This window comes from Aplidium turbinatum, chromosome 11 (assembly GCF_918807975.1).
Source record: "Aplidium turbinatum chromosome 11, kaAplTurb1.1, whole genome shotgun sequence".
In the NCBI taxonomy this organism is placed as follows: domain Eukaryota; kingdom Metazoa; phylum Chordata; class Ascidiacea; order Aplousobranchia; family Polyclinidae; genus Aplidium; species Aplidium turbinatum.
Window position 1 is genome coordinate 25,999,601 of NC_137482.1, and position 17,519 is coordinate 26,017,119.

Consider the following 17,519-nt stretch of genomic DNA (forward strand, 5'->3'; position numbering starts at 1 on the left):
TTTGTCACATTTTGCAGATTTTGATTACAGCTACTGCTACTGCTTGACTGACATTTTTTGAGATGTTTTTACTTTTTGCGGTTTCCTAATGACAAAAAACTTTTTTGTTGCCTTGGGGAAGCAGTAGCAAATTAGAAAAAATAAGTTGAAAAACGCAAAATCAGACTGTTATTGAAAATTAACAGTCTGACTAAAATCTAAAAAATCAAATTTTTTTTGTTTTTTAACATGTGAGGATGTTAAAACCTATTGTGTCATCTGGGGAAAAGAATAAAGAAAGCGTAAAAATCTAATTTTTAGAAAAATTCATTTAAACGTTCGCCCAAAGTTAGAAAAACCTGGAAATTTCTGCAAAATGTGACAAATCAGGCCGTATCTTTAGGTGGCCATGCATAGACCTAGCAAGACACTTCATGGAAGTATGAAAGTGTAAGGAAAGATAAAGCTTTGGTAGAGATTTTGCTTTTTTGAACCACAGACAAGCAAAACAAAGTAACCTTAGCGGGTTTAACATAATAGACACAAAACAAAATGTGATGAAACTTTACTTTATTGAAAGCTTTAATCAACTTAGAAGTAGAGCATCTAAAAACACAAAGAGTTACTGAAAATAAAACACATAACTGAGAATAGAATTAGGCATCTGACTGATGGCAACTAACACTTGTGCAACTGATCGGGTTTGTAACGAACTGATTAGTCAACGCACAAGCAACACAGGCACAATACAAAGTAAGTGAAATAAACGTGTCAATCAACGAATACAAAATTGAACTCAGGCAAGTTTTAAGGCAATTCACAACACAAAATATATAACATAATAACTCAAACGTTTTCGACACGTACGTTTGTCCTCATCAGCAATTAAATCTACAATATACATAAAATGAAAAATTGTAAAATAAATTTGACTTTGCACTATATCTGTAATGCCACTCTGTACTGAAAAGCACAAACTGAACAAATGATACAGGAATGATTATGAGTAAATTACATGTATACGGTGGGAAACAGATCACATGAGGTGTAAACTACAGGCATTTGACAAACAATTAGAACACACACAAAAGGAACGATGAGCCAAAGGCAAATAACTGCCGGTTGAGAAACGGATTATTACGTTTGGTTCTTAAGGCTTCCATGATCTTAGTCTGAAATTCAGATCTGCCTCGAGATAGATCTGAATTTCAGATCATCACCATCATCATTATCTCTTTTTGCTTCTCAGATGCTTGACAAGTCAGCCCACTGTTTTATATCATCTCCCCAAGTTCGTCTCCTTCCCCTGCACCTTCTTCCTTCCACCATGCCTTCAATAACCAATTGATGTAGGATGTAGCTATCCTGTCGGTCATCTCAAAATATGTCTCGCGAATTTCATCTTTTGTTTTGCTAAGTAGTTTGCCCATCTATCTTGCACTCCAATTATTTTTCTTATTGCTTCGTTTGTAATGTGTTTTTATATGATAATTTTAGTATCCTTCTGTAGCACCAGAGTCGAAAAGCATTAACTTTTTTGTGAATTTCTTTGCTGTAGGTCCAACTTTCACTTCCATATGACAAGACTGGTTTGATGTAACAAGATAGAAGTCTCAGTTTTAATTGTAAATTTGTTTCTCCTCTTAAAAATTCCTGCATGTTCAAAATGAAGCTTTTGCCTGACCGATTCTTCTTTTTACATGATTGGTGCATCTTCCATCTTGTGTAATGAGGGACCCTAATGAGGTGACCTGATCCAATTGTTCTCCCTCCAGCTTAATTTTTTTTTCGTTGCTTCTTTCTATCAACAATGTCTCTGTTTTCTTCAAATTTAATTTCATTCTGTATTTTTTATTGATTTTATTGGTTTTGTCCAAACTTTCTTGCATTTTTTTTTCTGTGTCAGCGAGAATGACAGTGTCATCTGCGTATCGTATGTTGCTTACTATTTGACCATTGAATTTGACTCCGTTTTTGTTTAGTGTTGTTAATGTTTCCTTGATTTTTGCTTCGCTCTACAAATTGAATGATACTGGTGAAAGTATGCATCCCTGCCGAACTCCTTTGAATATTGGGAAAAATTATGTGAGACTGCTACCACTTCGAACTGCTGCTGTTTGTTTAAAATATTTGTTCTTTATAAGTCTTCTTTCTAAGAACGGGACATTAAATTTTTCGAGCAATTGTAGTAATTTGGTATGTTTTATCCTGTCAAATGCTTTTCTGTAATCTATGTATGCAATGTAAGTGTATTTTACTTTTTGTATTCTCCGTTCGCCAATTGTTCGTAGGAGAAAGACTGCATTTCTTGTTCCGGGTCCTTTTTATACCCCACTTGATTTTTTTCTCGTTGTCTGGGGTCCTCTAGCTTGTTGGTGTCCCACAATGAACGTTTCTTGGTCTTCTTCAATGCTTTCAATTTGCTTTTTATTTTGCACAACACAACGTAAATGATCAGAATCGCAGACTGCACTTGTTCGTACCTTTGCATTGATTATCCCATTCCTGTATGGTTTTCTCATTAAAATGTAGTCCATTTGATTTTTTGTGATTCCATCTGGCGGTTGGTTCATATAAATAGTAGGAGCTTGATGCCTTCCTATAATTCCTCCTTCTCTTTCTCTGATCCTACACACATAACTTCCAATCCTTTCTCTTTGGTTTACTTGAGTCTGCGATTGGAAATAAAAACTTGATTTTTTCACACACTTTAAGGATTTCACATAGGCTACAGTTATAAATCAAACTATCACAAATGAATAAAACCTCTCAAGTACATATTGTAGCTCCACACAGATCATGAGCCAATCCTATAGATGTTTGCTGGTACACCCAGGGTTGGAAGTCGTTAGTCAAAAAGCAATGACTATTTCACTATTCGATAGTGCCCAAAAAAGCAATGACTTTCCGCTTTCGATACTTAAAAAGCAACGAATAGCAATTACTAAAAATAATTAAAATAAAAATAATAAATAATTACTAACAGCACAAATGAAACAAAACTACCAGTTTAACTTTAGAAATAACAAAAATATAACTTATTGTTTAATTCTTACTCATTTCCATATTTCACAAAAGGTTACAACGACATTAAATAAAAGCGAAATCCTCATGACTCATGAGTAAAATGACATATCAGACGATAAGACCAACAGTAGCCTATTATGCAGTGGCTTGCAGTGCACTCATCATGAGACGCGAAAATCGAAAGCTATCAAAAGTTTTAACAAGTTTACAGCAAATTATAAATCTTCTTCGCCCGAAATTAGCGAACACAAGATTTGAAAAGCAAATATATATGAACATTGTGGAAATTATTATTCATTCCAGACACTACAAATAAATTAATCAGTAATTTGAAGAATAACCAGAGTACAAAAAAAGCAATGATGTAATCTAATAAAATAGGCGAAGACAGACAAATTTTAACACAATGTAAACAAAAAAGTTTTGCTAACAGTTAGCCTATGTAACTCGACAAAATTTTGGAATCTTATCCAAATAAAAGTTATGCGATTGATGCTAAATTTGCAACCAATAGGCTAGCAATTAACATAAAGCACGCAGTTTAGCAGTTCAAAATTTTCAATACAACCTTTATAGTCCATAGGCTACATCACGTTTATTTCAAGACTGACATTTGTTTACGCCATTCCAAGCAATAATTGTCTTGAAAAGAAGGGATAGCCTACAATGTTGACTACAATAAAAACCTCGCAATGTCAGTGTCAAAAACAAGTCAAAAAAATGTTTAACCCTATTTCCTGTGACGTATTTTGGCCAGTTGACTTGCGGAGGAGGGGGGGGGGTCGGTGCGACACTATCACTTTCAGCTGGTGTAACTCAAAAACTACGCAAAATAGATCAATCAAATTTTCACATGATGCAGATAATTTATCTGACAACATAGCATCGAAAATCTTTTGCAATTTGTTCAACAGCGTAACTTGAAAAATCAAATAATTTGATGGTTGGTCATATTTTTTTATTTGACTTGAGAAATCGTTTCTTAATTACTTTATAACTGAGTGTGACGGGATAATTCCATTGTGTTGGATTTTAATCTCTTACGCGTGGACGTCGTCCACGCTTCAATGAAATCGTAATTGGCGTCTGACTTGCGTTTGCTTGTTGTTTTGCCCGAGGCATTGCAAAAATCTTTCGCTTTGTCTCAACATTTGCAGAGAATGAGACAAAATCACGGCAAAATAAACTGTTTCAAGTCATTTTTGAGCCATATGTTATAGTCTACACATTTTCAAATGTACTGTCATCGCTTGATATTAAAACTAAATCAAGCAATGAGCTTTAGTAAACATTTTATTTGTAACAATTGTGTTCAGTTCAGTTTTCTTTTCACACTCATACTGTCCAATTTGGTTATACATGATCAAGAAACACTTTGCAGTTTACAGCACATCCCAGGGAGCTATTTATTTGTTTTTAACATTGTTTCAACGTCTAGAGACGTTGAATCGATGTAAAAGTATCTTATTTGCTTTCTAGCTAGCGGTTGATACAGAAAAGTAAGGTAGCCTATTGGTGTCACATGGTGTTTGAACCACAACCTATCCAAAGGTAGTTACTTGCTTCGATAGGAGCTCGTTCCAACTTGGACCTTCATGCACTTCAAAAACAAAAAGTGTCTAGAACTCCTGACTGATAAACTATGTCACGATGCATTACAAAGGTGATTTGTTTCCATACCTACCAACAATGATCACTTTGAATGAAATAATTTTGCAACAATTTTGATAAAGTGAAGTGACAATAATCGTTTAGTCAAATTGCATTGGTAGGCTATAGAAAAGGTCGTTTGTACATTGCCAAAGGGAACTCCCGTTCTGCGTGACAAACTCAAAGTCGTGGCATAACGATAGGAAAAATAAATACATTTAGCAAGATATCAAATCTTGCAAAAAAAATCTTTTTTAGGCTGATTGTTATTATCATACAAAAAAATCACTAAAATTTTGACTTTTTTCTTCGGCAAAATTGAAGGTTTTTGATATTTTGAAAATGCACGTTTGTGTCTAAGCGATTGAAACGGCTTTTTTATGTTGTCAACTAGATTTGCAAGATAAGGTTTTCTACATGTTTTTCTAATTTGTTGGACATGCATTTTGTGTCAAGCTATTTCTTACGCATTAGAAGATTTCTTTCTTTTCAAATTTTGAAATAACTTTTTAGATGCAGTTTGCGGTTGACGGCATTACTGCAAAAGCCATCTTTTGTAATTGATACATAACCAAAAACAAAAGGCGCATAAACTAGTGCTGGCTGATAGACCACGTAACAATACATCATAATGATGTTTTTCCGAACCAAAGACCCAGAAAACCAATTTTGTTGTATATTAGTTCAGACGTTGAACCAATGACAAAAAGTGATTTGCTGATTTGAAACAAAGTGATTGCTGTTCCCAATGTGCAAACCTTTTGATAAAAGTAATCAAGTTTTGGCCACAGCTTTCTGGTCCACTGAGGCTACTCTGGTCAATCGACTCACGTTGCAAATAACTTATCGACATTATTGGGTAGGCTCACACTGAAGTTGTTTTGTGTAAAGTCTTGCTTGTGAAAAAGTCGAAGTAAAAACACAAAAATGAAGTAAGTTATATTTACAAAGTATTATATTCTTGAATCAACCACAATTTAAAAAAAAAATAGTTTGAACAGGTTTCATGTAATAGAAACTACAATTGATATAATCGCGAATGATCAAATAGCTGTGAAAATCACTTCGAGCAATTGTTTGTTATGATTTTCATTTTTCATCACGCAAACCAAGGTGAACCTCAATATCATATTTTTATGCCAAACGATAAAAATCGTTTTTATTTTTTTTTAGTTACTTTTAGGAGACAAGGAAAACAATCCGTATAAAAAATAATTCAATTCAACATATTTCCCTTATTTTGTCAGATATGTATTTCGTGCAACAATTTTTTAGAAAAATTGCTGAGTATGGTATCGCGTTTTAGATGCAGTCAGAGAATGCAACTTCGCGGTTGATGGCGTTATTATAAAAGCCAATCTTTTGTCACGGAAATGTATTCGAAAACAAAAAGGCTCAAAAGCGGCTGACTGATAGGTTACGTTGCAAAACGTTACAAAAACAAGGCATTGAATTCAGATTCTTTCAACCAAGCAAACAACTTTGCTCCAAATGACATAAACATCCAAATTTATTGAGAAAATGATATATGCCTACACCTTTTTGAGGTAAGCTTTTGTGAAAATAAGCTTTTGAAGATCAACATTGGAAAACAAAGTTTGAAATTATTGAGTTGGTCCTAATAGTGTTTCTGCTAAGATATATCAAACTTTTCAATCCTCGTAGAGAAAAAATAATTTTGTAATCTCTCAAGCAACTGCAAAATTACCATTTAGGTAAAGATTCATTGCTGACAATACAGTATGTGCAATGTTTGTCAAAGCACAACAATTTCGCTGCGCGTGTTTTTCCACAAATCCAGAGCAGTTTACATAGACGATGTCAAGTTCTTTTCAGTATCCTTCAATCTCTCGTTTTTATAAAAACGTTTTAACAACATCCATAAATATTTATGTGAATATAAGTGTACCGGTACATGCAGAAGTTTATTGGCGGGTCAAAAACTCACTCCTTGTTGCTTTCCGACAAGAAATCAACAAAAAACTTCCCACATCAGTTTGTTTGTTTTGTGAGATAGACTGAGTTTTGTCAAGAAATTTTCGTACGGCTTCTTGTTATAAGTTAGAAACAAAATGTATTGGCCATAGAAAACTATGTAAAATTACATCTTTTTCAGCATGGCTTATCGTATACTTACTCTTTGATATAATTTCAAAGAAACCCAGATGTAATTAAAAGATTAATCAAAGCAACTCAAAACTCGAGTTTGCAAACAAAAGGCGGAATCATTACGGTCGAATGCTTTACAACAAAGCCAACTTACGAGTTATCTGCGTCGCAGTTCCACGCACGACGGCGCTCAGTAATCCTATTAATCCGTATAATTAGAAAACAAAAGGACTAGCTAGTAGCAGGCTAAAATATCCGAGTATGTTATGAAAATCATGTCATATCTCTAAAACTATAGACAATAGCAATGCCATTTAAAGCGGAATTAATACTTGAATAATTTTTAGGAAAAGTCAAAAAATTTCAAAGGTGTGGATTGCGTAGTTCTTTAGTGATATTGCTTTGAAAAGCGCCAAGTCCCACCCGACCCCCCCCCCCCCCCCCACAGGACAAAGGGTTAACTGGCCAAAAAACAAGCCCAAAACAAGCAACCCGCAAACTCAAAAAAAATACGCAAACTCGAAAAAAAACAAGCCCAAACTCGCGGGAAAACCGCAAGGTTGGCAACATCGTTAACGACGCTCACTTGCATGGTTGGTAGCCACTTTAACAAGTCGAAATTCTGCCACTGCGAATGACTACAATGCAACCGCCAACCAATCAAAACATGCTATAAGAGGCTACCGTCCAATTGTGATCCTTCTAGCACTCATCCAGAGAGTTAATGCTTGTTTTGAACTTTATTTGGTAATTACAGAAGAAAAAGAGCAATAGCAGTGGTGGGAATCGAACCCGCGTCAATGAAATGACTACTTTCTAGCCCTAACCCTAACCCCTAAGCCAACCAGCTAACAGAAAATCCATCACTTGATTTGCTTTCTATCATCTTTTTTTCGCCATTTTTTACGTCACTTAAACCGTAGCTTATGATTGGTTGGCGGTTTCATTCTAGTCAATTTCAGTGGCAGAATTTCGACTTGTTAAAGTGGCTACCTGCATGGTTTTTCTAAACTGTGTTGCCGCAAACTTTTCCTTGATCCTTCAAAGTTCGAAAACCGGAAGGGGACTATAGGTGAGATAGTAATCAAGTGAACAACAAAAAATGATTCAGCAGTTCTCCTAAATATCGATTAGTGAAAAACGAATAATGACTTCGTTGCTTGCATAAAAAAGCAATGAATAACGCGCATTCGATATTTATTTTTAAAAGGAATGGGTGTAAGCATTCGATATTCAGAAAGCAACAAATAACGCTATCGAATAGTGACAACTAGTCGTTACTTCCAACCCTGGGTACACCCCTTCATTTTTTGAATCTTAATATCACAAATGTCTGGAAATTCGTCCTGTCACTCTCTTGCTTGTTAACGAATACCACTAGCGTTTCCAACACGAAAAGGTACATGAGTTGGAAGCAGTCTATGCGGATGATAACTTTCTAAGTTTTTTTTTATCTCCAAAGCCTGCAGCACACATCTGGAATTTAAAAACGCGCTCGGGCCAATCGAAGAATCTGAGCAGTTCCTTCGCTCATACTGCGAAAAGCGACGCTGTATAATATAAAGAAGCCTACAACACAGTCTATTAATCTAAACTTGCTTCTACAAACTCACGAGCTTGTATTAAGTTAAGAGTGAACCTTAACATCATTGTGCAATTTTGACGTACAGACCTCATAGACCCTAACAATGAGACAATGCGATGTGTGAATCAGTTGAAGGGTATTGCTTGAATTGCTGCCGCATAAGGATGAAGAACAATGGATCAGTTCTGGATGCACGCAATGTCATAAACCAGCTTTAATATATTAAAATTAGTTGCTTTCGATATTTCTTTTTGAATGAAAAGGACAGTGCTGCAATTTGTTTTGAAATGTTATTGTACAACGTTACTCCAGCATATTTGAAAGCATTTTTTCCAGAATTGATATGACCTTGTAAGAGGTAAATAGACGTATTCTTAACTCTTCTGGTTGAATGCTTGTGTATGTCTTTTGATTTCGTGAACATGTGTTGAAATTGTTTTGGTAAGTTATGATGACGAATTTTAAACAATAACTTTTCTAGTTCGAGTCTATGAATATTCTCAATTTTCAATATTATGCTGAACAGATTATATAGTGGGAAGGAAAATTGTTTGGTACTCAGAGTTAGCCTTAGATTTAGGGATGGTAGTTATTCCAATGTCCCTACATAGATTCTAATATTCTGCCATACCGTTCTGCCACAGCCATAGCTTCCACCTTTTTTTAGACCTTCGCTATGTTGAATGACGTGTATTGTTTTTTGCTGTTATGATTAGAAATAAAAACAACTGAACTGAAGGATCTCAGTGCACTGTTTTGCATCGTTTCAAACATTTATTATTTTGAAAAAGTCTGCAGTGCGCATCCGTGTTGAAGATGAGCATGTAGAAGAGTATAGTAGCCTGTAACATCAATAGTATTTTTTTCATTTACACGAGGTTTAATCTTGTACGTAATGTTTAATCGTAGATGATTTAATAGTTTATTTTTATAAATACATTATATTATTTTTATAGTTTATTTTTATTCTTTTAATGAATATTGATGAACCACACGTTCATCTACAACTGAATTGAATTTGTTAACAAAGGTATTGAAGTCATTATTTACTGAGTCGAAAGATACAGGTCTGGGTTTGAGAAAAACAGGTCTAGCATCAGAATGAAAATTTATATCTAGTTCATAATTTTGTAATCACCCGAGTTTGGGTATAAAAATATCTTTGAACTCGTTATAAGAGGGAGCATGCTTTCCCGACATTCTTATCAGGCTTGTCGTACTACTAGATATGCTCTGTGAAGGCGAACAATATTAGACAGAAAGAAGTTATCGATAAAAACTGTCAAAGAAGTTGCATCACGACCTAACAAGTTTAGTCCTTTGATCTCAGTGACTGCACAGGGAATGCAATCTGACCTTCCCGTAGAAGGACAAGTTACCTGGACTGTGAAAGATACCATGATCGGCATTAGATGCTTACTAGCAGATTGGAACTGCGCGTTGGTGGTTGTAGCTGAGATGCGCCTACTTGAGTCCAGACGTCGCTGGAAAGGATATTTCCATTTGTAGCAGTAGGCTATCCAGGTTTAGGTATGTGGTTACCGTGTTAAAAGAGACCGGTACCTCCAGCTTTGGATTTCGAGATTTTCTGTAAGAACTAAAGATCCTGTAATTTCCACGGTAATGTGTTTCACTCAAGAAGGATGACCGCGCAAGTCTTTTCTATGCCTATAAAATCCTGCCGACGACGCCAGTTAAGTAGGTTGTATTCTTACCAAACTTGTATTAAAAAAGAGAGAATAAGGCAAAACAGACAAAATAAGTCGAAGTAAAATATTGTAGTCGTTTGCACCACAGTAGTAGACTCACCTAAAGTGATGTCAAACGCCACGCAATTTATACTGAGAAAAGAACGCAAGAATGTAATTGAGGTGAAGAGTATAAAGGCGCTGATGTGATTGGAGCGTTATGTGAGTAGTTAAATCAGACGTTTGTACCCTGTAGACGAAAATGTTACGTTTAACTAACAAAAGACCATAACAGAAATGTTATTGGTTGCCTGCCACAAGCACGTCTCCCGAGAAGGCGACCACTAAGACTGACATATTCAGTTTTAGTTTTATAGTCTTTAGTTTTATATAGTTTGATTTTTGTTAAAACCACAGTCATACTTTTGATTCATTTCAAAAAAAAATTTTTTTTATAGCTCTATCGGTTTTGAAGGTTATAGGCAAATTCTTCGTAAACAGTTGTTCGTAAAACAATTGTTCGTAAATATAGTTTTGTTGGTGAAATGAAATCCGCAAAACAATTCTTCGTTAAGCATTTCTTCGTATACATCAAATCTCAATTGCATGCACGAAGAAATGCTTTGGGAAAAATTGTTTTACAAAGAATTAATTTTACGAAGAATTATTTACGAAGAATTGCTTACGAAGAATTGTTTACAAAGAATTGTTTTACGAAGAAAAAGTCGGACACCGGTTTTCAAGATACAGTGTTACAGTGTTACAAGATACAGATACAAGGAGGCGTCAAACGGCATTTCGTTTAACTTTGTTGTCATTTTTATGAATAAAGGGACAAACTACTACTTTTGACCAACTTATGCAAAGATCACTTGCCCAACATTGATAGGCTACAGTCTAATAGGTACGCAAAGAAAGCAATATATCTGGTAAGCTCAGTGGTTAGCGTTTGACTTTGCGCACAAAGAAACCTCATGATCAAGTGGCGCTGGTTCGGCTCTAAAGCTTATGGCACGTTAATATCATTGGAACCTCATCCATGGACTTCTAAATAGTAGCATCTGGACTGGAAACGCAGTGACCAACATGTGGTCAAACAGTTGGTACAACAGTGGGCCAACAGTGGGCCAACAGCCAAGTAACTAACCCTGTTGGCCCACTGTTGGCCAACTGTTGTACCAACTGTTTGGCCACATGTTGGTCACTGCGTTTCCAGTCCAGATACTACTATTTAGAAGTCCATGCCTCATCAAGCAAGACCAAGGAATTCTAACATGTGTTTATACCAACATTTGTGTAGGCATTGAGGTTTGGCCAGTACCAGTGTCTCACACTTTACTTTTACCCTTCAGAAGGTTCAACACAGCACATCATAGATATGTGAATGAAAATTCTGTATACAATTTCACATCATGATCATTTGACAAAGTTGCACTGCTGAAAGTTGGTTAAGATAATTGTTCTAATGAGATGCGTTGGCTTTTTTATAATTTTCAATATCAGAGTCTTGTGTTTTGCTGTTCTCCACATCAGAGTTTTGTGCAAAAGTACATATTCTGTAGAAGTGTTTGAGTATTCTTTGTAAGTTTTCTTTTTAAGACTGAAACAGCACTTTTTTAGGAGATATTCTTGATTTTATAATCTAAGTCAATAGAAGAAAACAAAACTTTGTTTAGGATTCTTGTCTGGAAAATTCTTTGAACAAATTCTGAAATCATTGTTTCGTTGACTGTCCAATTTTCGTTGACTAACATTTTCTTTTAATTCGCATTGTCAGTCCATCTTCTCCAGACCTTTTTATCTCTTGTAACTGCAAGAAAGGTGTTGAACACAGACAATCATAATTTCCATGATATGCAACGTGTACCCTACATCTCTGCTTTTTTCATTTATTTGAAATGTTAACAAGCCATTATGACAACCTATCACACAACATACTGAAGATATTTTTAGAACTAGTAAAGCCAGAAAACTAAAAACACTTTAATTTTTTCAATTTTAGACCTACATGCTGTCACAAAAAATCTGGACTAAAAATAACAAATTTTAATAATTGAAAAAACAATTTCAATATTAAAGAATTGATTTGACTTTTTTGTGTTCCATTCCAAGCTCCCTTGTCAATAACTGGCAAGCACATAAACCACCCAATTACAGAATTAGAGAAAACTCATCACCAAGCAACAACAAAATCTATCCATAGAAACACTACGGTACTCGACAATAAGTGCATGTTAAACCCAAAATTTTTACATTTGCCACAATTTCACGCCAAGTGTTCATGGCACTCCAGACAACCAAAATCCGGTTTGCTAAGAAAAACCTAAATGTAGCGGTTGCTTGGCAATTCGTCTATTGGTGATTGAAGGTATGATGAAAGGAAGGGGAGGTGCAGGGGGAGACGAACTGATGGAAAACTAAATGACCATTTTTGGCCATCATAAAAAATAAATAATTGTAATATTGAAAAAAATCTGACCACCCTGCAGTCGAACAAACATTGAGGACTTGGAGTAGTAGATTTTTTGTTCGACTCCACATAACCCTGGTTAGGTGCTCGAGACCTGCGCGATACTTACAGGCGTCGCACATATAATTGCATTGGCTCAGGTTTATTTATAAGAGCTCTGTAATGTCGAAATTACTCGTTTAATGGGTTTGTTTATGGCAGGGAATAGTAGGCGGTAGGCACTAATCGTAACTAGTCGTAACACACAAATCGTGTTGGGTCTTCGGGACTTTAATGGGCATGTTGGCAAACCAATTGATGGGTTTGAAAGTGTCCATGGAGGGTTTAGCGTGGGAGAAAGGAATCGCGATGGAAGGCGACCACTTGAGTTTTGTGACGAAAAGGACCTGTGTGTTGCTAATACCTGGTTTAAGAAAGAGGAAGGAAAAAAAGTGACTTTCAGTGCTGGTGAAAATGAAACTGCAATTGACTTTGGGTTGGTATGCAGAAAAACTGAAAACTGATGAAAGATGTGAAAGCAATACCATGCGAACTTCAGCATAGATTGGCAGGGCCGTTGATAGGATTTCTCGGGCCCGGTACCAATTTATTTTTGGTCCCTCTTCATCGACGATGTTATGAATGTAAAGGTTGTGTATAAATTTTATTGATCTGCTGTTAAAATGAGGATGACACATGCCGTTCAAAGTAGCAAATTAAGAAGAATTGACGCTCTTGGCTTACGCCGATTGAGCACTTTACCTGGGGCACCTTGCTATGCATTGCTCACAGCTCACTGCTTGCAGTTTGAGCACTTTGGCAAGGTTGGCAGTAGTACTATTTTTGGTGCTTACGTACCACAAATAGGAAAATGTCACATGGACCCGCGACCTAAGCTGGTGGACTTCCCTTCCGAGTGCATCGCCACCCCATAATCACGCCGCTCCCCGCCTCCACGGGGCGTGGCAGGCCGGTTCTTTAAAGTCTCTGACCTGGCTATGTTTATTGTGTTCTTCTCGCCGTGTCAATTATTTTGTACTCGTGCGTCGTTGATCAAAATAAAACAGTTCATCATCATCTGCACTGACGAGACCGGAAGGAAAGCGGAAGAGACTCTCCCCCACATATTGAATCACTGCCCTACTTTGGATTGGAACGACACACGGAACGACACAATTCAGTATTAAGGGAGATCGTGGGGCACGTGTCTGCAGAATGGCAACCCGGGCTTTCCATAGATAGTACGGTTCCACAGCACGTGGAAGCGGCGGTGCCGATCTGCGTCCTGACACCGTCTTGCAACGCCCTGACGGTGTCGCGGTCGTATGTGACGTCACATGTCCGTTCGACAACGGCGCGGATTCTCTTCGAAAAGCCGCCGACAGGAAACACGACAAGTACGGCGAGTTATGTGTCAACATAAAGGAAGACAGGAAGCGCCCTTGCAGGGACGTCCTGTCACTTCCGTTCGAGCTATGCCCCGACGAGCTCTTGAGCTCTGACGGCCTTGGGCGTTCCTGCTTGTGGGGTAGCAAAGGTGGCTTCCCTCTCAATCGAAGGATCCTTCCGCGTCTGGAAAGCTTGGAACGCCGGGCTCACTTGTGGAGGGGCTACGTCATAGAAAAGACGACTTCAGCGATCAGAAACTTATTTCCCAATAACAGAAACGTTGCAGTAAGTATCCGAGCGCGCAAGACAGCAAACCGTTTAGACGTCATAACCTTATATCAATTGTCTTAAAATTCATCACCTTATATCATCAACTTATGTCTATAAACCAGTGCCATCTTTTTTATAATGCTCCGGTCTCATCAAACCCAAGCATTCAAAAATGAACAAAGGAAAGGAATAAAATGTCTCATGTACATTGTGAATCGAGACTGGTTTAACAGCAATTAAGTAACTTCAATAATCACTATATCCAGTGTTGGGCGCGATAACTCATTTTTCAGTTAAGCGATAACGATAATCGAAAACGAAAAATGCCTAAAGCGATAACGATAAACAATAAATCAAAAAAAAGTTAAGCGATAACGATAAACGATAAATTATCGCCGATAATGTCTGATAACGATTTTTTTTTTTCTTTATTAGCGCTGCCCCATCCCATGCAGCACAAACTGTTTTCATCAACATGACGAAAAATCGAATATAATATATTGTAAAGGGACAAAACTTTTTGTAAGTTATGCATGAATAAAATCGCAACATCGGCAGTAGGTATCGAATCTTCAACCTCTTGATCCAGCATCAAACCACTGAGGTAACCGCCGTGCTTATAATAATACCTTCAGATACCAGTTGGATGCTTTTATCAATTGAGTTACACTGCCGCTTACGTGCAGTAGGAAAAATAATTAAATCAAATGAAAATACCATAAAAAATTCCAAACTTTGTATTTTGCTTTCTACGGGCTGTTTACAGCAAAGTCAGCAATAATTGAAAAAGTTCCAAAAAATGCAAAATGCTTGAAAATTTATCAGTAATCTTAAGCGTTATTGGTAGTAAAAATGTGCATACTGTGAAATCCATCAAGCTTGTCAAATTAGTCGTGTTTGTTCAAAAACAATAACATAATTATCGTAATTTACTGATAATTTGAGATAAATTTTTCTGTTTTCTTTGTGAACACCATCATTAAAGCAATAGCAGAACGCTGAGTTGTTGAAATAAGAATTACAAAACAGGTATAGACACTGTATTATTAGTGGGTATAAAAATATTTGATTGAGCGTTGGCTATGTCGTTGAGATAAGAATTACAATATAGGCATTGTATTATCAGTGGGAATAAAAATAGGTAAATCGTCGTCGTATCCAGGCTTACGCCCGGTGGTTGAAGATTTAGATTTAGTGGACGAGAAGGCAAGGAAGCCAATCTTCATGTCCACTTTCAGGCATGCCTTTAAGTGTCCTGCGAAAGACAGTGTCCTGCCCTTTCGATTGCCGTTCCAGCGCTCTCACCACTCGGCTATGCAGCATAGGTAAATGAGAAAGGTTATACTGTATTTAGCATAATTTTACGACGCAACTTGATACGCCTATTGTCATGCAAAAACTACTACAAGATGCAAAAAGTGTGATGTCGGTCTGCATGTCAAATGCTTCAAGCAATATCATATTCTGCAATGACTTGTTTCAGTGATGGTGGCGCGAAAGACCATGTTTCCGATGTAAATGCGGCCTCGTATTGCAACACTTTCATAAACCACTTGCCAATTTCTGTCGCTTCGCTTCAAAGGAATCTGTACCGCCTGTGCGCTTACATTTTAATTGTAAAATTTACTCGCAATTGCCGATTGCAGCAAAACAACAAGAGACTTGTTGCATGCATGTCATTGCATTGCAATTTGCAACTCTAAAATTGTTGTGTTGTCAGGGCCGTCGTTGCAGTGGGCGTGCTCCTCCCATGACAACGACCTGTGCACACACACTTCAGGCACTGAAGAAGAACTGGTTTTAATTTTAGTTTCATGAACTAGGTGGCTAGTAAAAATATTACTTTTCATGGTCTTTCCACTTTTCCACTTAAAATTTATCGGCGATTAATTATTATCGGCGATAATCAAATATTGCCTTTGGCGATAACGATAAACGATAACTGAAAAAATAATTAAGCGATAACGATAAGCGATAAAAATTTATCGCCGATAATGCCCATCGCTGACTATATCTCTATGTATTAATCAATCAATTGTTTCGAATTATCTTACGCTGCCTTCGCCTTGTAACGCTTTTCTTGCCCGCTCGGATCAACCTCGCTCTGCTTTCAATGCATTGATCAACACGATCCCCTGATCAACTCGATGCAGCCTCAAAATTTCCACCCCAATTTTCTACTTTTTCCTGGTAATGTAGCCTATCAGTGTCTCTGGTTTCGATCGCTAGCCTCCCCGACCCAGCTGGGCGAACCTGCCTCAACGTCTGGCCAGTGCACATCCGTGCTCGCTGAATCAAAGCTTACTCTTCTCCAGTGAGTATTTATTACATTCCCACCTATATTTTTTGTTTCTATTGATTAATCGAGCCTCTGCTCCACATTTTTATTTGAATTTCGTCTGCCACGAGAGCCAAATTATCCTTAAATAGTTGACTCTCTTCCTCGTGGTAGACCCCAATTTTATCCGCTCTGCCTACTGGCAGACCGGATATAAGAGTCAAGTACCTGCGCCGAGGTCGCGTGAAGGAGACGTGGCGCCGCCCGGCGGTCAATTACTGCCGGTTCCAGCATCCACACGCGACAGGTCGCCCGGCCCGTCGCAGGCCATCTTTCTGGGTAATGCAGAAAGATCCTGTCTCCTTGGCCCGCTCTGCCATTGTAAATTTGCGGACGGGTTATGTAACGTTTTCGATCCACACTCTCCCTCCACAGGTACCTCGACTCCCCAGCCTGGCCCCCGCGACCTAAGCTGGTGGACTTACCCCTCCGGGTGCATCGTCACCCCTAAATCACGCCGCTTCCCGCCGCCGCGGGGTGTGGCAGGCCGGTTTCCTAAAGTCTTCGACCTGGCTATGTTTGTTTGTGCTCTCTCGCCGTGTCAATCCTTTGTACCCGTGCGCTGTTGATGCGAATAAAACAGTTTAACACCCGGTGTGCACTGTCTGTAGTTAGTCATTTATATATATTATTATTCTCAAAGGCATTACAATTTTTCTATATACCACTAAATATAATATTTTTATATACTTATTTTTATATTTATTTTTATACTATTTTTATATACTATTTTTATATAAATATACTTTTTACTATAGCATTTTTATATATATACTATTTTTACTATACTATATATATATACTATACTACTATACTTATACTATACTTACTATACTCTATACTATTTTTACTATACCATTTTTACTATATATACTATTTTTCTGTATACCTACTGAAACTCAAGAAAAAATTATCTGCTCGCAATAACCTTCTCCAGAGTGTTGGAGAATATAATAAAATCTGTAGTGAAGTTGGACGAGATGCAGTGTAGATTTATGCCTGGGAAGGGAACGATAGATGCTATTTTTTATTTTG

At 37.2% G+C, this 17,519-nt stretch overlaps 1 protein-coding gene across 3 annotated transcripts in view; it reads left to right on the forward strand.

Moving 5' to 3' along the window:
- The window catches only part of LOC145779408 (uncharacterized), a 158,767-nt gene that overhangs the window by 17,972 nt on the left and 123,276 nt on the right, over positions 1 to 17,519 (forward strand). The gene's annotated exons all lie outside the window — the stretch shown is intronic.